The sequence below is a fragment of the Lissotriton helveticus genome, chromosome 8, assembly GCF_964261635.1.
Source record: "Lissotriton helveticus chromosome 8, aLisHel1.1, whole genome shotgun sequence".
NCBI classification, from domain to species: Eukaryota; Metazoa; Chordata; class Amphibia; order Caudata; family Salamandridae; genus Lissotriton; species Lissotriton helveticus.
In genome coordinates, this window is record NC_136069.1 from 1,322,830,496 (window position 1) to 1,322,851,250 (window position 20,755).

The window sequence follows — 20,755 nt, forward strand, 5'->3', positions numbered from 1 at the left end:
GTGTATTTCTCTTAAACTTATACACTTTGAGTTTTATTTTATTTTTATAACATTCTTTATTTGGCATACAAAAATACCATAAAAGTGACAGTTTATCAATGGAGGTTACAGTACAAACTTAAAAAAAATTAAAAAAAGAACGAAAACCGATTCATCAATCTAAAATATACATGATACAATGTCAATATATGAATAAAAACATACACAACACTAGTAATATGTCCCTCATTTATCAAATTGCAATTACGTTATCCGGATCGTGGAAAACGTCCCCAAATGCACTCAGAATATTAGTTTCAATAAAGTTCATGAACACTGGTTGTGAGTCTTTCTTGTCGACTTTTATTCAAACGTTTCAATTTTCTTAAGTATGTAATCATTCATTTGTTCAAGCACAAATAGCGTTTTATCAATGATAAGGCGAGAGTGAGTAGAGCGTCATCTGCATAAAGCAGAACTGGGATCCCACGAGTACCTATCCTTGGGGTGTCTACCCGTAAAGTGCTTAGTGCGCGATCAAGACCCCTTATGTATAACGTAAAAAGAAAGGGAGCTAATATGCAGCCCTGTCTGACACCACTGGACCACGTAAAGGATTCCGTTTTTTTTCACTCCTGACTGTAGCTAACCACAGAAGTTGTGTTCAAATGCAAGGTTTTTAAGATGTTAAAAAGCCCAGGGTCCATGCCAACCCTGCTCATTATTGCCCACAGTTTCCCTCTATTGACTCTGTCAAAGGCCGCGGTCAAGTCCATAAATGCCAAATACATCGTCCCTGAGCTGACTACTGTGTATTTGGCTGAGATAAGGTATACGTAAAGGCATTGGTCAGTGGTAGATTTCCAAGGCCTAAAACCAAATTGAACATCAGTTATGACTTGATGCTCATCAGCCGCGTCCGTCAGCCTACTTAACACCACCCGCTCAATAACTTCACTGACACATCAATAAGAGAAATTGGGCGGTAACTTTGTGGGTTATCCTTATTACCTTTTCTTAAAATAGGGACAATCGTGGCTGTGGACCAGGATGCTGGCATTACTGTGTCCACTGCCGCATTTATGACCCTAGTCAGGATTGGCGCCCAGAGATCCACATTGTTTATCAAAAGGTCAGGTGGGATCCCAACTGGGCCAGGGGCCTTATTGCTGGTTAGACCCTCATTTCCCATTTTGACCTCACTCAGTGAGAATCTCAGTGGAGGTATCCCCTGCTCCCCATTAAACTCCTGCAGCGGATCCGTACTTGAATGGTAATTATAAAGCCCTTGAAAGTCCTCGTACCATTGCCCCGGCAGGTTGTTATTACTCACCTCGGGTTTATTATCATCTTGAAAGCAAGGATTATTGATGACTCTCCAGGAAGCGGTGGTCTCCTTTAGTGTTATTGCCACTGTCAAGTCGTCCCTAGCTTGCTTTCGTAATTGACATTTGCGTCCCTTGACAGCTAGCTTGTAATTTTTTCGGCAAACCGACACCCAATCCCTATCTCTTGGAGAGGTCTTTAGGGCATCTTTCAGCTCTCTAAGAGCACAGGAACATTGTGGGTCAAACCATATGGGTTATCTCTTTTGACCCTAAGCACTGGAGCTCTCAGCAAGGTATCAACTAGTTGGGCAATATCTTTGAAGGCCTCAACTAATTCAGACCCTTCCACTTCTAGGTCTAAATACCTTGAAATTGCCTGTTCACCTTATTTTAAAAAAGATCTATAAAAGGCCTCTCCATTGATCTGAGTCCAACGCAAACTCCTGCCCTGGTCCTGGCCCTGGCCACCCCCCTCCCATTCCAGGTGGTTCATAGTGGTGGCCAACATCCACCAAGGATAAGGCGAGAGTGGTTAATGATCACTAAAAGCACTGTGACTGATACCAAACCTGGACACACAATTTTTGAGAGAAGTAGAAACAAAAATATAATCGATAAAAGAGGCACATCCTCAGCCTTTAAATGTAGGGTTAACCAATTTATCCTGTTGGACATCAATCAGGTCCATCGTGTGTGTTAGCGCATGCATGTTTAATAAGCCGCATAGCTCCCTGCCCTCCTTTGTGTGTTCCATGTGGGGGCCATCCTCAAATATACAAGCCAACCAATCCCCACAGGATTCTCTTAGGTTTGGACACAGGTGGCAGTTAAAATCACCTGCTAAAACTAACTGAAACTGCATCAACCCTCGCTCCTGCATCTGTGTGAGTCTAGCATCCAAATCGTGCAGGCTTGCGAGACCCTGTCCATGTGATGTTGTATTATAAAAATTTATAAAAAGTAACCTGTATCCTTTAGTACGAAAAGTGAGCCCCTGCACAACCTCAGAACCCCAGGCCAGGTCTGTCCATCTACCCTGTAATGTAAGATCAACATATATAACCAGCCCTCCCATGGCTCTCCCTGACGTTGACTTACACGCTGGACATAAAACGGTTTTATATCCCTCCCAAAAAAGTTGATATTTACAGGTTCCCAAGTGTCTTGCAAGCAAATAATCTGGAAACCCTGGATGTAGAGTAGCCATTCTGAATTCTTAAATTTAGTGGATAGGCCTGATATAGTCCAGGAAACAATTGTAATTTCTCTCCTGTTTGGCCTTTCTCCACTAGCAATTGCCTGGATACTATTGGACATGGAAACACTCTATGATGTTGGTGGGGCAGGGCAAAGATTTATAGAAAAAGCCCAACGGGAGCAATTTAATGCATGAATCCACCTCAGCTTGATAAGACCTATTACTCTGAAAGATGAGGATGCCTAAGTGTCACTATCACACAGTTCCCTGGGAAGGTTTTCCTGGTTCTGCCGATCCAGGAAACCCTCCTCGCCATCAAAATGTGTCTATAGTGTCTAATATTAACCCCTGCATTCTTACACATCCAATGCGCCACCTTGTTAATCAGTTGTGTCACGGGTTCTTCTTTTTGGCTTATATGTGCTGGGACATCAGTTAAAACAACTGTATACGGGCAAGAATCTGGCGGCAGATCTATAACCGGTAGGCCAGGTGTACTCTGCGCACTTAGAGAGGACATCTCTTTTGGTTGTGGCCGCGCATTGTCTCCCCTTAATCCCCTTTCAGACCTTGCAGTGTCTGTTAAACATGTTGAGGGGTTGCCTATGGACCCTGTCCTCGATTCCCTTGCACCCTAACAACCATACTAGCATTGGGTCTGGTTACTTCCGAATGTACATGTGGAAATCTTTTGCACATAACATTTTTCCCGGTAGCCTATTCTGTATCCCCATGTTTCCTCCCCTCATTCACATTTGTGGGTAATGGGGCTTGAGCCACAGGTTCCCCCTGAGCAACACATGCACACCTACATGACCCTTGGTTTGCTACAACGCTCCCAAAGTTCACAAGTGACAGCAATTGTTCTTCAATTGACTCTAGTCTACCTAAAAGGGGCCGCAGAAGAGCAGTCATCAGAGTCTCCAATCGCTTCCAATGATCAGGATCATCCCAAACTCCACGCTAGTGTAATTACCATTGTTACCACTGTTATGAGTTTGATCCGCGGCTAATCCTTTGTTGGGTTCTGGAGCGGGTTTATCAGGAGGCCTGGTTGCTTGGAGCTTCAACTTGGGTTTTTGTTTTTGCTTTTGTGTAGCTCCTCCCCTTGTTTGTTTCGCAGGAGGCTCTCCACTACCAGCAGTCAAAGACTTCGTGAGAATTGCGTACATTCCCTGGTGACCCTTTTGGATCGAGTGATGACCTCACCACATCACACGCCAGGTGTTATTGCATTGTGTGCTGTGGTAAGAGTCGACGGATCTTCTGCCAAAATGTGCGACAAATCGGGCTTATTGTCCCCTGCGATGTTTAATGCAGTAATAATAGAAATGACCCGCACAACTGTGGTAACCTCCGGTGCCACTGACGGAGACTCTGGGAGGGTGACTAATTCCCCGTTTTTACTGGAGCCAGGGGTGGTAGGACACGGATGATACACAGAGTGCTGCACACCCTTTGGGTATTTAGCCATAACTATGCCTCCCAATGAAGACCGTTTCTGGGCCGCAATGGTGTCAAGTGAAAGTCTTTTTTCAGTGAGCTGGATCTGATGAGTCAGAACTAACTCTGCTCTCGTGAAAAAAGCGTCTAGTGTCCGCCACAACCCCGCCCCCTGCCAATAGGCCCGTGACCTTACGTTTACTCATATTTGTTGTTACTCAATATTAAAGGCCCACAAACTACACCAATACAGATAAATACCTTGATTTAAAAACAAAGGTCCGCCTTGATGTTCATGTTGACGTGTAAAATCACAGGGGGGTGGCCCAGCCCAGGCTCTTCCTGTCTCTGATGGGCAAAGACGGGCCCGCCCTTGGTCTGGGCTTCTCCCCTAGCGGTGTCCTGAGCGCGAATTAAACACCGCAGGTTGGCGTGGATGGATGGCAGGTGTGTAGGAAGCAGGTTACGGTGCGGGGGACCCTGGCTGCACTGGCAAAGCATAGTCATTTTGAGTCCAGTTGTTTGTGCTCAGGTGCACCTTACATTAACCAGAAGAGCTGTCATCAGTTACAAAATTTAGAATGTCATCTGCCTGCATTCAATGGGGTAATCCGAAAAAGAACAAGAGGATGAACAAACACACGCTCCTGACGCACTGCCCCACCGGGGCAACTCAGTAGTGGAGGCCTATCAACGTCCCAACATTAGCTTTTATTAAAGATGTAGGACATGGGGGATGTCTCCTAATCAGCTCTGAATGGCAGGGAAGCCTCACAGGATGGGTGATCCCGGCGTCTCCGTACAGTTCCAGTCACAGATCAAAAGCGTGTCACACTGCTCAATGCGCTGTGCACGCACACTTCGATGTCGTCTTCAGCCCACAGGAAGGAAGGATGGCTGGTTTGCAGACTGTCCCCTCCAGCGCTGCCCCGCAAATCTTCCTTTCATGCAGCGTTGTGCGCTGGAAAGCTCTGAGATGCACTATCTTGGTCCCGGACGCCCCAGACAGGACTGGAGGTGGCGTGTGAAAGTGGCCGGTAGGACGGCAGCACGCTCCAGGCTGAATTGGCAACAGCAGCAGCGCCTCTCCACTATATCGGCACAACCTAGTACCGCTGGGGCAGAGGGGGGGGTCCAAATCTTGAAGCGCAGTCGTGAGTCCGGGATACAAGAGCTCCGCTTACCTCAGTCTCGTATGCGAGGTCCGGCCTGGGCACCACGTGGAATCACGAGTCACAGCCGGCCACGTCTCCAGCAGCATCCACAGCAGCAACTCGCCCAAAGGCACAGGTGGGGGTAAGTTGGTTCTGGAGCACCCGTTGCACCTGAAAGTTGGGGCAGAGCGGGAGAAGAGGGTTATGAGCAAGTGGCAGCTGATTTGAAATGGAAAATATTAGTGGTAGTCAGGATTATTGCCGGATTCTGCCGCCAAGTATCAAGAGACTCACAGACGTGCGGCCATTTTCAAGTCACTTTGAGTTAGTTTTGATCTTTTGCCTTTTAAATGTTTTTCTACGGGGACTTGGATCTTCAAACAAACTTTGTGTCCTGAGATGGTCTCACAGATTATCTCCAAAGAAGACTGAAATGTCAAAGCGTAACCACTTTTCCTTTTAGTTGTTGTTAAAATTGATGTTAGAGATCTAGTCCTTATGTATAGGGCAGTCTCCTTTTTTGATGATATGGGAAATGCGTATTCAGACATTGATGACTAGTTGATCTTTACTTATAAATATCATAACATCTGTTGTCAAGGTTACAAGAGTACTTTATTTTGAACCCTTAATTCACTTTTGGTGTTTTAACATGAAATCTGAAAGAAGGAATATACCTTGCTAACTGAAATTATTTCAAAGAAAAACTGATGCATATGTTGCTTGAATTGATTTGCGATGTGATGATGAGACATCTGAAATAAAGGAGAAATTGAGATAAATATTTCTTAAAATATTCCCTTGTAGGCACCATTACCTGACTAACTTTCTAAAAGTGTCATTTTCAGAATGGCAATTTAAAATCCTCTTCACTCTAAATTAGGATTTTAATCTGTGATTCCAGAGACTCCAAATTTGAACTGATTATCCCTTCCAATTTGGAAATGACACTTATAAAATCTAATAGGGCAACTCCAATGTTATCCTATGGGATAGATAGCTCTTGAAGTAATGAAAATTGAATTTGAGAGTTTTTCACTACCAGGGCATGTAAAACTTAAAAGTATGTGTCCTCCTTTTTAAATAAATTGCACCCTGCCCTCTCGGCTGTCAAGGGCCTGCCTTAGGGGTGAGTAAACTGTATTAACAAGCATTGGCAATGCCAATTGGTCTCACCATTGGGATCTTATATGTATTTAACTATGCAGCATACTGGCAGGGCTGGATTTTTATTCCCACTCACACATTTGATACAATTTTGTGCTTGAAAAGTGGGGCTTAACTTCCCTTGCACCATGAACAAAGAATCTTGGGCGATCTACGAACAGTGCAGCAGGTGCAATGGCACCGGAGACCAGGAATGTTGGCTATCGACCCCAACTAGGGCTGTGTTACTACGGGTGGGTGGAGGGAGTATTTTTAGTGTTTGCAGGAGGGCCCATTGACCCCTTGCTATGTCCTTGCTATGCCAGTGCTGAAAATTCAACTTTAGATTATTACACAGACGTCCACTGTGCTGACATAACCTCACACCAGCAATGTGCTGAAGATCATTGAAAGCCTTAAACAAACAAAATGGTGCTATGAAAGAACACAGGCTGTTATCAGTCAGGTTATAAGACTAAAGCTGTGATGACTTACTACCATATAGCAAACATTACAAGTAATATGACGTTGTCACTCTAAGATGCCTCTTAGCTGAGTACATTTTAAATCGAGCTTCTGCTTGGAAACTTGTAATTTAAAAATAATTTTGAAACGTCATAACCCACACTACAGTATAACCCATATGGAGACATAAACATCACCAACAGACAATGTATCTCAAGGCTAAACACCAAAGCACCAAGAAGTAGACCTTTGAGGCAAGCACTAATCTTTGCTTTCTATACTCAAAGCATATCTGAGACAGGTGACTGGTTGAGGGACAATTTTGCGTACTCCTGATAAGCAAAATCTTCCCTTGTGCTTTACAATTGAAACAGTCCTACAAGGAGGAAAGATACACCAAACAGACAAAATAGCATGAGGTGATAGAGCTATATATCTCTGATCAGAGCAAAGCTAAGGGCAGTATTATTTAAATAATTGGCAACAAGAGGTAACAACACTAGGGGCCAGATGCAGGAGAGCAAATACCGGTCGGTAACGGCCGATTTCGGCCGTTACCGACCGGTATTTGAAGATGGAGATGTAAGGGCATGTAAAAATACAGAATCGGTAATATTACCAAATCTGTATTTTGACATTGTAGGTAGCACTGTAATCAGTGCTACAGGGGTTTAAGAATTCTTTATTTACCACCAACTAGAAGTTGGTGGTAAATAATGAAAACCCTTTAAAAAACATTTTTTGTTGCTTTTTAAACAGTGCCATGTTGCAGACATACATGCCCTCTGCAACATGTGCACCCATGCACAATTGAGGGGTGCGACAGGGTGTCAAAGTGACACCCTGCCACCCTTCAATGTTTCCTCCAATTACCGAATCGGTATTTACAGATTCGGTAATTGACATTCATTCCTATGGGCCTCCAGACCCATAGGAATGAATGGCAATTACCGTATCGGTAAATACCGATTCGGTAATTACCGATTCATACAGATTCGGTAATGAATCCGGTAAAATTACCTACATCCGGCTTGCCAGTTCTTAAATACCGAATCAGTATGATTCGGTATTTAAGAATCGGTAATCTGGGATTACCTACATCGGGCCCTTTGTAATTATAATAGATGCGCTGTCGATCCAGGCCTAAACAAGCAATATTGAGTAGTGTGTAATATGTTTACATTCATAGCGCCATGCCTGTTCTTCGGTGTTGTTTATAACGCACTTCGTTTAAGCACTGCCTCTTCAAACCCTTTCCAGGGGATTAGTGAGATCATATGAGATACACACGTGTTCCCACGGGGACGGGTTTAATTGGGAAATGGGCTGTTGTTGCTGACGCCAGCCCCACGGCCCAGCACTGCCTACAGCCATCTTACACACCTCACTCACACCTACAATAAACAAAGGGAGGAAAGTGAGGCTGGGGTCTGTGTCAGGTCAATTTGTGAAAATGTATTAGAGTGGAAGATGAAGCAGTTTCAAAGCACAAACATTGCGTGGATTTGTGCTAGACGGGCTGGAACGCAGGGAGACAACACTGAAAAGGCCAGCTGCCAAGAGAAGGATTTTTTAAACAACCGGCACACGCAGGGATCTGTGGTTGCCCCATAGCGGGTGCGAGACAGACTACCAAACCACACATTTGCTGCATATGCAGAAAATAACACCAATTTCTGTTTTTTCTGTACTTAGAGCATTGCGCCCGCAATGGAAAAATAAAAACTACAACAATACAAAGTAGAAAAAACAAAGTATGCACAGCTGGTTTCACCTGACACTGGGAACTACAGATTTGTAGCATTACACAAAACAAAGGAAAATATGTGTTATTTTTAACTCCAGGTTGCTTATTAGTGTAACATACATACATAAAGCTATTTACGGTGACAACATCCGTTTAAGATGTAGCGGGAGGGGTCGTATTTTAGGTGAAACCCACCTGACCCAGCGAGGCAGGACCGGAGATTAAGGCGCAAGGTGTGTTTTTAAAATAAGAGATACACACCTTTCATAGAATGGGGAAATGCAGCGGAGCGTGCAGAAAAAACACAACAAAGACGGAGGGCGATTCAAGGCACAGTAATTTAAACACCAAACCAGTAACATTGTTACCTTAGGTTTTACAATATCACCCTGGCTCAATGCAATAACAGAGACAACATAAACGTCCTGAGAAGTGCGACCTCAAAAACCTGGAAAAGAACACCCATACAGCGGGGGAAGCCCATTAAATGGAAGCCCACGGAGCAAGTGTCGTGAAAAGCCGCATTGTCTAGTGCTGAGAGTCCACTATTGTGCCCGTGCAGGCAGCTCAACCAGCCGAACCTCAGTGCCGGCTGCTTGCTTTCAGCTGCCAATGCAGCCCACCGCCAACGACAGCCACCCGAGCATGAAATGCACAGGCAGGTGAGGGCGGCTGGGATCCGGTAAAGCCTCTGGGGCAGCTAGGTCAGCGTAAAGGGTATGGTAGGTAGTGGTACACCCACCACAAATGAACAGAGAGCGCACAGCCAGCCAGCCATACTCACCGTGACTGGAACGGAGAGCCTGGCGCCGGATTCACGGAAATGTCCATAATAGAAGGTGCAGATTGGGCACCATTTCCTCATCCACGATGTTAAACAGGAAGTGCCACACCTGTGAAAGAGAGTCGACTAATTCGTAAAATAGCCGTCTGTGTAACACTTGTAAATGAGAGTTGATGCAAGATAGCCGTCCGGACAGGTCAGGCCAAATAGAGTTCGTATTGAGCCAGCCAATCCCAGGACAAAACAAGCATTTATAAATGCAATAGGACTCGTATTTACACAAGACCTATTGCATTATAAATGGAAGTGCGGTCCTCGAAGAAGGCACAAAAGGGAGGTGTGGGGAGAGGGGGTGGTGATACGAGAAGTTACGGACTGCAGGAGGGAACGGGGGAGGCAGGGGAACAAACCTGTTTCAAAAGTAAAGGGGCAAATAGCCATGGAGGGACAAAAATGACGACATGGCCGTCAGGAGGTGGGACTACCTTGCCGAACACCAATCAGAATGCGCCATTTAGGAATTTTGCCAAATTAAAAAGATAGGCGGAAAGTGGGTGGAGCTTCCCCCACTATACTGTATACAGCATCTCTCGAAGAGATAGCGCATGCACTGCCTAGGCGAAAAAAAGACAGGTTTGGGCTTGGCAAAAGGTTTGTTTTGCCAGTTTGAAATGGCAGTTTAAACCGCATACACAAGCTCTAAAATGGCTGGCCTGAGACATGTTTAAAGGGCTACTTAAGTGGGTGGCACAGTCACTGCTGCAGACCGAGTAGTAGCATTTAATTTACAAGCCCTGGGCAGGTGTTGAGCCACATTACTAGGGACTTATAAGTCAATTAAATATGCCAATTGGGTATAAGCCTATTCTACCATATTTTAAGAAGAGAGCACAAGCACTTTAGCACTTGCTTGCAGTGGTAAAGTGCAGAGAGTCCTAAAGCCAACAAAAACGAATTCAGCAAAATGTAGGCGGAGGAAGGCAAAAGGTTTTGGGATGACCCTCCAGAAAGGGCCAGGGTCAACAATTATCCAAATGTATATTGATGTCCAAACAATTCACCCTCCCTCCTCCAATCTTCAACATAAAATCATGGTATTAATCAAATCCTATGGTATTCTCTCCTAAGTGGAATGTATGGTATGTGTTATAATTGGGAAACTCTTGTATTAGGCAGTGTTCTTTCTTAAGTAATGTTCTAAACAGAATCTTAACTCTGCGGCCAATCATTAAATCATTTACACATGAAATATCTACAAAAGACCTAATGCTTACAGCAAAGTACAATTGCATAGCAGTAATCTCCAAACAAGAGGGGGGAGTGGGCGGACCAAGGCATTGCATTTCACAAGCACTTCTATAACTCTTTCCCACCTTGCAAATAGATGGAGAATCACATCAGAAATATTTGCAGCATCCCCTCTTATAATGCAGAAAGGGGAACGTATTACACTCAGACTTCAAGGGGCGGGGGGGCATGGGAGAGGAACATTGGGTTGCCTATAGAGAAAAGGAAAGAAAATAAAACATCAGGCTACGTTTCCCCATTGTACTCCATGTGCAATTTCGCTTTGGGGAAATAGTAGATGTCACATGAAGTTCTCAGTAGCACAAACCGGAAAGCTGCTTAGCTTTCCGGGAGTACTGCTGCCATAAAAAAAGCATCCATTTACACCTGTGCTTAGGAGTCGGTTTGTGGGTGTTAACTGTTCTTTGTTTGTAAAAAGAAATGTTACAGTAATCAAAGTTCCTCAGAAATCCACAGGCGGCGCTGTCAAATGTCTGAATTTCAGAATATCAAGGCTCATGATTCCTGCTCAAGCCTCTTTCTTCCACCACAATCTTACTCCCTGCTCTTTAGTTCACACTTGTCGATTTCTTTTGATCCCTGCTTTCTCCTTTTATCACTATTTTCCTTATTTTCCATCTTTATTTTGCCCCTCCTTTCCACCTTCTGTCTTTTTCTATCTCTCTTGCTCTGGGTCAAGGGGCAATGAGGGAAAGTAACCACTGGCCACAAACAATGAGAGACCCATTAGCTCAAATTAAGCACTGGATCTAAATGTTCAGACTTTTTGGTCACTCGAACCCATCACTCAATGCTCAGAAACCGGTGCACAAAACCAGCCTTCAACTCAAAACCGCCAAATTAGTAGAATTATCGAAGCTTCGTGATTGATGGTATCTTCTTAATACAAAAATACGATTTATATTTGAGTAATTGGCTTACAACAGTCTTTTATTTAAATGTTTGAAGGTACATATGTATTTCTTACTTAGTGAACGATATAGATAAATAAATTAAAATGATGCCAATAAAATGAAAATGCGAAATAAATGTATCCCTCTGTCTATGGAAGGATGCATTTTTCAGCTCACAGAGACAGCTGCCTTTGTTTTTGCACAGAGGAGATTGGAAAGTGCTGATTGTGGAGATGTTACTGATTATTAGAGCAGTCATTTTGAAATCTTGAAATCTGTTTTTAACTTCCAACGCAGCAGTCTTTCCATGTTTCACTCTAAGATTAATTACCATGTATTTTCACAAATTCTGCATTATTTCGGTAGACTGTGAACTAAGAAGAAAGCAGATTGTGTGCACAGCTAGCAGTTTCTTCCATGAAAATCGCACCCCAGACCCAAAGGAAAATCCGAGATGGGAGGTTTGGTACAGTCAGGTTACCAGAGTGCTCACCTACTCCCATGCTCCAGTTCTAGTGTGTAGGTACCCTCTGTTCTTTGTCACTATCTTTGTAATTCTTAGACGTGCTACATATCACTTCCTTGCTTTTAGCTGTAGTAGGTAGATCCTCCACCCTGCTGTTTGCTGTAACAAAGCGGGAACTTCTCCTTGAATACAGGTGTTCGGTACAACTGTAGCCCTCATGACAATGATATGGTGAATTATGATTACTAAGGAATTCCTGTTGCAGTGAGTGCTACTGGTCCGAAAATTCCATATTTTGGCAGTCAGGTAGTGCAGTGTGCAAGTTTCAGCACTCCGTCCATCATCATCTTGTGTTTGCTATGCTTGCCTTAAGTGGCCAGAGTATGAGCAAGACCATTGACTCATTGTCAGTGAAATTGGTCTCCCACACTCGCAGCTCAACCGTTAAGTGAGGCCTGCCTCTGCACTCTCGAATGTTGGCGCTCGAGGCCCTCCTCCACCCGCAGGTTTACCTGCGCGTCATCCCTGGTGGTCCGTGGACCTCTGTCTCATTTCTCTCGCTCCGCTTTTCACTCATTTTTCACTCGTTTTTCTACACTCAGTGTATTCTCCTTTCTGCACGTTTCTGCATTTCTGCACTTTTCTGCTTTACTTCCACTTTATTTCCTTTTTCCTTTATTCCTCCTTTTCCCTCCTTTACCTTTCCTGCACGCTTTCCCTGCCGCTGCTGGCCCCACGGCCCCTCCCCCCAGTACGACCAGTGCAACAGGCCCAATCCAGCTCCCCTCCCCGCTCCCGCCTCCCAGCTGTCAAGCCCTCCCCGACCCCTACTTAATGCCATGTTTAGTAACAATGGGGTAACCCAGTATCCCTCAGAACCTGGGCAATCATATGCCAAAAAACACAGTTGGTTCTGTCGGGTGAAAATAATTTCTTAAAGAACTATACAAATCATAGGTTTAGTCATAGAAAACAGTTGGCTTTTGGTCAAAGGAACACGCACAAAGACCATGCGGGGTATTTAAGAAATGTATACAAATTGAGTCATTTATAAATACCCAAATTGATTTTATAGGGCTGTCAAGACACACAGTGAAATGTAATCTGTGACAGGGTGGCATGTGGTGCTCAGTGATACAGCGATGGTGCGTAATATGTACAGACTACAGAGTGGCTAAAAGTGCTGAGAAAATATGGAGGCCAGACAATAGATATTAAGTATTTCTGCGAACTAAATAAATAAGTCTTTTCGCAGAGTCTTAGGACTGGTCCAGGGGATATTGTTGATGGTTCAACCCAGGGTCTGCACTACTGTCTAGTCAGTGCGGGTCTTCATCAGGACAAGGGCGGGGACTAGTGACAGCCTAAGGATGCCCAGTTGGGCTGTCGGGGCGCAATAACGTTTGTGCCACCCTGTCTCAGGTGAGACAGTTGCATATAGGAGAGCCTTGGTCTTCTCCAATGAGCGTGGAACCCTCTTGCGATGATTTAGAGCCAGTAATTGGCTGTGGGGGCACTTGCACTTCGTAGCCTCCTCGCGGTAGGCAAAGTCTTCAGGAATTAATCAGTGAAGCCTCCGGTTATCCAAAAGCAAGCACGGGCGTGAGTCCCTGCTCGCTGGACCATTGTGTGTGTTCCTTTGACCAAAAGCCAACTGTTTTCTATGACTAAACCTATGATTTGTTCAGTTGTTTAAGAAATAATTTCCCCCGACAGACCCTACTTAATGGCGGCTGCTGTGCGGCCGCGCATAGCTGCTGTTTGCAGCTGGTGTGCCGCTGGGCCATAGCGTTGGCAGTGCGGAGGACAGGGTTCCTGGCGCTGGTCACAGTCAGGTCATGGAATCTCGCAGTGGACACGCCAAAGGCGCACCAAAGGCAAGCCCATCTGCACCCGTCCGCGGCCCGGGCGCGACCAGCGCCAGGAACCCTGGACCTCCGCACTGCAAATGCTATGACCCAGCAGCACTCCACGCACTCAACCCAGGCCGCAACAACAAATGCAAGCTAGTTTCACCAGCAGACACCCACGGACCCTTCAGCTGTCACCGCTGCCAACAAACCTACAGCACCGTAAGGAACACGGACCCAGCACAACTCGACCGCAAGAACACACCTAAACCGAAGACCTTGCACTGCAACCTCCTCAACGTCTGATCCCTCCACAAACACGCCACCGAAATCTGGAATCTCCTCAACAGCACCACCCCGGACGTAGCATTCTTTGCCGAAACCTGGATCAACACCACCTCGGGACCAGACATCGCCATTGGCATTCTCCAAGGATACAAGATCTCCAGGAAGGACTATCACACCCGCCTGGGAGGAGAAATCGCCATTGTCCACAAATCCACCCGCCACATGAGCACACCCCGAGGAGGCCCCAGACATGATGGAACACCTACACTTCAAGATACTGACCAGCCCTACCACTACCCTCCGAGGAACCCTCATCTACCGACCCCCTAGTCCCCACGGACTGTTCGCCAACTCCACCACGGACATCATCTCCCCGCATGCCATCGCATCCACCAACTACACCCTGCTGGGAGACCTCAACTTCCACCTCAACAACCAACTGGACCCCAAAACCACATCCATCCTTGAAAACCTCCACAACATTGGACTCTGCCAAATCGGGACCAAACTAACGCACTCAGCATGACAAACCCTCGACCCCTTCTTCACAACAGGAAACTCCATCACCTTCAGCCACACCACCGAATTCCTGTGGACTGACCACCGATGTGTCCACTTCACCTTCAGAACACCCACCATCCACAGACACCAGCACCTGCTCCCACGAAGAAACTGGACCAGAATCACCAATGACCAGCTCACCTCTTCACTCAGCAACTCCACCCCAACCATCGCAGGAAATGATGACCCCAACACCACAGCCCAAACCCTGCACAGATGGATCTCCGACATCACCAGCACCATAGCCCCCCTCAAGAAAACAACAACGCCCACGCCAAGAAAGCCAGATGGTTTACCACCAAACTTCGAGAGTCCAGACACACTTGTTGCCACCTCGAAAAGGCCTGGAGGAACACCAAATCCACAGAAGCACACAACAACTTCAGAGCCTCTACCAACGCCCACAACTAACTCATCAGGAAAAAAAAAGCCGTTGAAGACAGAATCTCCCCACACGCACAAAACAGCAAAGAACTCTTTGACACCATCAAGGAGTTTGTCCAACCCACTAGGGAGTCGACTGACATCCCTCCCTCACAAGACCTCTGCGACAAACTCAGCACCTTCTTTCACCACAAAATCAAGAGCATCAACAACAACTTTGAGGAAGAAAACCAACACACTGAACCCCCACCAACCACCCCCAACACCCTGAAGCCAGCAATTGACAACTAGACAGCCCTCACCACCAAAGACACACTGAAGACAATGAAGTCAATCCTCTCCGGGCCCCCGAAGAACCCCTGCCCCCACCACATCTCCAACAGAGCCACTGACACCCTCGCACCCGTGCTCTGCCACACCATCAACCGTTCCCTGGTGACCACCTCGTTCCCCAATGACTGGAAACACGCCAAGGTCAACCCCCTCCTTAAGAAACCCTCGGTGGACCCCACCAACCTAAAAAACTACAAACCCATCTCCCTGCTCCTGTTCCCAGCGAAAGTCATTGAGAAAGCCATCAACAGCAATCTCACCATATTCATCGAAGAGCCCAACATCTTCGACTCCTCCCAATCCGGCTTCAGAAAAACCACAGTACGGAAACCGCCCTCCTCGCAGCAACAGACAACTTCCGCACCCCACTGGATAAAGGAGAAACCGTAGCCCTCATCTGCCTCGACCTTTCAGCAGTGTTTAACACAGTCTCTCACCCCACCCTAAATGCAGACTCCACGATGCAGGGATCCAGGACAAGACCCTCTACTGGATCCACTCCTTCCTCTCCAGCAGAACGCAGCGGGTCAAAGTCCCACCTTTCCTCTTGGACCGTACAAAAACCACCTGCGGAGTACCTCAGGGGTCCTCCCTCAGCCCTACACTCTTCAATGTCTACATGGCTCCGCTCGCCCCCATCGTCAGAACCTAAGGACTCAACATTGTGTCAGACGCAGACGACACCCTACTCATCCTCCCTCTATCCAACAAACCCAAAACTGCCAGACACACGTTCGAGAATTCACGCCGTCGCCAAATGGATGAAAAACAGCTGCCTACAACTAAACACTAACAAGACAGAAGTACTCATCATGGGCCCAAATCAATACGCCTGTAAGGACACCTGGTGGCCACCAACCCTTGGAAACTTGCCCACTCCCACGGACCATACACGCAACCTGGGAATCATCCTGGACTTTGAGCTCAAAATGGACCGCCAGACCAACTCCGTCTCATCCTCCTGCTTCCACACCCTCCACCTCCTACGTAAGACCTTCAATTGGATCCCCCTCGAACACAGAAAGACCGTCACTCACACCCTGGACTCGACTACGGCAAGGCACTCTACGCCGGAATAGACAAAAACCTCACCCGCAAGCTACAGAACATCCAGAACACCGCCGCACGACTGGTCCTCAACCCGCCAAGACACTGCCACATGTCCCAGCACCTGCGCACACTCCACTGGCTCCCAATCGAGGTTATAGTCACAGTCAAGATGCTCAGCCACACACCCAATGCCCTCCAAAAGACCCTACGATCAGCCCAGCTCTCCTACGCTGTGGTCCCCTGCACCAGAAAGACCAGATCCGGAGTCCGCTCCTTCTCCTACCTTGCGGACAGAGCCTGAAACGCCATTCCGCTCCACCTCATACAGACAACATCGCTTCCAATCTTCACAAGAAACCTCAAAACCTGGCTCTTCGACAGACCCTCTCCTTGATGGACTGGAACCTGCACCCCATCCCCCACCCCAAGCACCTTGAGACCCTTACAGGTGAGTTGTTAACAAATTCCTGTTTGATTGATTGATGCTCATTTTGCCACTGGATTCAAGCTAGCCTGGCTGATGAGGGGTGAACTCAGCCACTGGTAATTACTTGGGGCCTCTTCCGATACCACACTTATTTTGCACACCATGCCACCTGAGTTTGGACCCAGCTATATGGAAATCAATCTTGCCCTGGTCCAGTGGGAACAGTCCAGCCTGAAGTGCCAAGCCAGGTCCTCAGCGAACCGGAACTCAAGCAACCCAGTACTGGTTTCACCCTAGTTAGGGCTCATCAGCCAGTTATAGCTTGGCTCCAGTGACACAGTGTGGACTGGATTCACGTCAGGGCACAATTGTCTTACTTAGGGCAACAATAAAACAATTAAACAAGTGACGGATGGAATGCTTGAATTAATCTCAGTTACTGGTAATTACTTAGTGCCACATCCAATGCATCCTTATTTTGCACACCAAGCTACCTCAGTTTGGACCCAGCTATATGCAAATCAGTCTTGACCCTGCTGTAATTGCAATAGCTCAGCCCAAACTGCCAAGTGAGGGCCTCCCTGAATGGGATCACACCAGAACAATGCAACCCCAAATAATTACCAGTGACTGATATTAATTCAAGCATTCCACCCATCACTCTTTGTATACTTTTATGATGGTGTCTTAATCTGCAGATATGGTGTACTTTCTCCTCTAAATCAAAATGATATTAATGCTCAAAGACAGGACCTTGTTCCTTTCTCCAAGTGGCATTATTTCTTTATGTGGAAGAATATTAATGTGTTATCTAATGAAATGTCTTCATTTCCCCCAATTTACACAGCTTGTGAGCCTAGAAATCTAAGTCTGAAGGACTTTTTAAGGTCTGAACCCAGGCATTACCTAAATATTAATATTGATAAGTGACACCATTGTTTCATATGTTTACTGTGAGAAAATGTCCCTTTTTTAAACGGTCACCCTTGTTTATTGCTAAATTTTATTCTTGGGTTTTAAACTATACACACTAGGGCACTGCTTAAAACTAGGTACATAAAGTCAACTCCTATTTGTCAACTTTTCAGTGAGACCATAATATATTATGTAGCAAGAACATAATTGACAACTTTTCAGTGAGACCACGGTATATTATGTAGAAAGAACACCATGTCATGTTAAGTTAATTGCCAAGTTTGGACTGCAGCACTTACTGTGCGTTCCATTGTTGTGACAAGGAAAACATGGCTTTAGTCCTATCAATGAGACTAGCCACTGCTGTTTAAATCTGCAGCCTGTCCTGTCAAAATAACCCTTATTACAGGAGAACCCCATTTTTTTAAATAGTACTAAGTCACCCCTTAGTAGATCTGCCCACAAGGCACGGTGCTTAGTATCTAAAAGTGGGATATATAAAAAATGATGTTACCATGTCCCTACAGTGACAAGCCCCAAAATCCATTTTCAATATAGAATGCTTGGCTGTTCTATGAGGAAAATTAGAGTGCAGACTAATGTATTAATTTTGCTAAATTAGATTTTGGACAAGCTAGAGAACTGAATCAGCCACTATTTTTAATATTTATTAAAAATCCAATACAAAGGTGAGTGTTGATTCTTGAAAAATATTTAGAAAAAGTGATTATTAGAAAGTTGACATTTCCCTGCCTGTAGCTCCTGGAGGCTAATTTGCATTAACTTGTTAGCAGCTGCCACTGTCAGTGCTTGTCCTTACTGAGGAATTACGACACCTACCATAGCAGGAACAATGGCTTGGGCCTAGTGACTGGAGGCACTGGGAATGAGGTATGTGACATCTGTTAACCCAGGATGACCAGCTAAGAGGGTTTAATTTTCTTCATAGGGACAATGGTGAGACCTGCCAATTCACAGTCAAGTGTAAGGTGGACCCCCGAGGAAGGGAAGCCTTTGATCATTAGGTCCTCTTTAGTGATTGGGCACTAGCCCAGTGGGAATAGGAGCTGGTCCCAGTATTAGTTTGGTGTAGCTGTAGAGGAGGGGACTTCTCATATCCCTAAGCAAACTGCTGACTGGCCCACAGGCTCCCTTCAGAGTCAGAAGACCAGCTTAGATTTTAATGAAAATGATTTCAGGATGGTAAACAGCTGCAAAGTGGGAAGGGTTGCCCCCAGAACGTTTTCCACATTGGTTAGAAAATATTCAGGAATCATGACCACCCACTAGCTAATAAACGCCTCATCATCAGCTCAGAAGAACACTTCCTGGACCTGCAGAATAACAGAGGTGGAATGAACCTACTACTGTGGAACCTATGAGAAAACTGAAGGTCTGGACCTGCTCCCACTTATACATAGTACAAAGAAGTGGACTCTAAGGAACAGTTGACATACCTGCTGTGTGACTGTAGGTTCATCAAAAGGTGCAAGAGACGTTTTTGGAGTCACCAGTGACCATTTGCAACTGTTTGTACCCTACTGGTGACCTCTTTTAAAGTGATGAGACCCACTCGTGCTGTCCCCAAGGTCATGGAAGCCTTAATGTTGTCCTGAAGGTTTTATTATGAAATGTGGATTGGGACCATTTACCCTAGTCACTCCACCCAAAGCACACCCTAACTGGGCAGGGAAATCAGGCTTGTTCCAATCAGAGCAGTTTGCCACCTCAAAATCCAGTTCAGTGGACCGTCATGGCAAGCCTAACCAACTTTGGTACAACCTTCCTTCATACTGCCTGTTGCTTTTCCCCACTGCAGGAATCTGAGCTATAAAAAAGAGACTGTCTGAAGGTAGAAATCCTACATGGGTAAAGGTGCTAAAAGTATCTGGCTGAGGAGATGACGTGGCTGGGAACAAAATGTGACTTTTCCTGCTTGGAAGTTTTTCTGCCAAGCTCACCATCTTCAGCAGCACTTCATTCAACACCTATGCAACTTGAAGGGACTTTGAGGCATACATCTTGTTACCATGCATCCCTGGAAGATTCTGACTTCCATTTCCGAGACTAAGTCAAAAGGTAAAAGATGTGACTGGAACGAATCTGCTTGCCATGTTCAACTCATGCTCCATCGCAGACGGCCTCAATTTGCATCTACATACCTGTCATAAATGAACATAAGTTTAAATTACTGAAACCTTTGTCTGGACCAAAGAGATTAGTGAATTTACGACTAGTGGTAAGCGACCATACCTCCAATTAATAAACCACTTTAATACATTTATATTTCTCTTTTCTGTGATGTAATAGTTTTGACCTGAGGAACCTTTTGAGCTTAAAGAGGATGCCCATCCTGTGATGATGATGTTTAACCCCTTCGATGCCAGGCCGTCATGCATCACAGTGGGCATGGGCAGAGGACAGCCGGGGGCCATCCGAATCCCACCCACTATTTAAATCGCCCACACAGGGCGAAAATGTGCGCAGCGCCGAAGGGGTTAGGAAGAAATTCCTGTTTAAGCCCAGAGCCTCAAACATCTAGCCCATAGTTCCCAATTTTTTTTTTAAATGTGTGTTCTCCTTAATTGATTATTGATATCAGCAATGTATTCCTAGACATCATTGATAAGGTACTGCTGAGAATATTATATGCACTTTCAGAAATATAAACTCTGTTTTTCACCATCATTGATTTAGAATTTTTGTTCAAGTCCTCATGCTCATAAAGGGATGGCCAGCCCGACATTCATATATGTTCATGGCTTTAATTGGTTAATGTTTTGCATTCATTGCAAACCATTGCAGGTCTCATAGCTTCAAAGCTATGTCAGCTTGTGAAGAGGCATGGTCACTTGATCCACCATATGTTTCATTTCTCGGTTTCATTTATAACCAGTTATATAAACCCATTATCAGAGGCTTCCACTGCCAACTTATCTGTGGTGAACCCTAAGGTAGAGGAGCATAACTAAAAATAGTTTTGTCATAAGAGACCGTGGGAATAGGAGTTCAATACAAAGCTTGCTTGTTGCATGA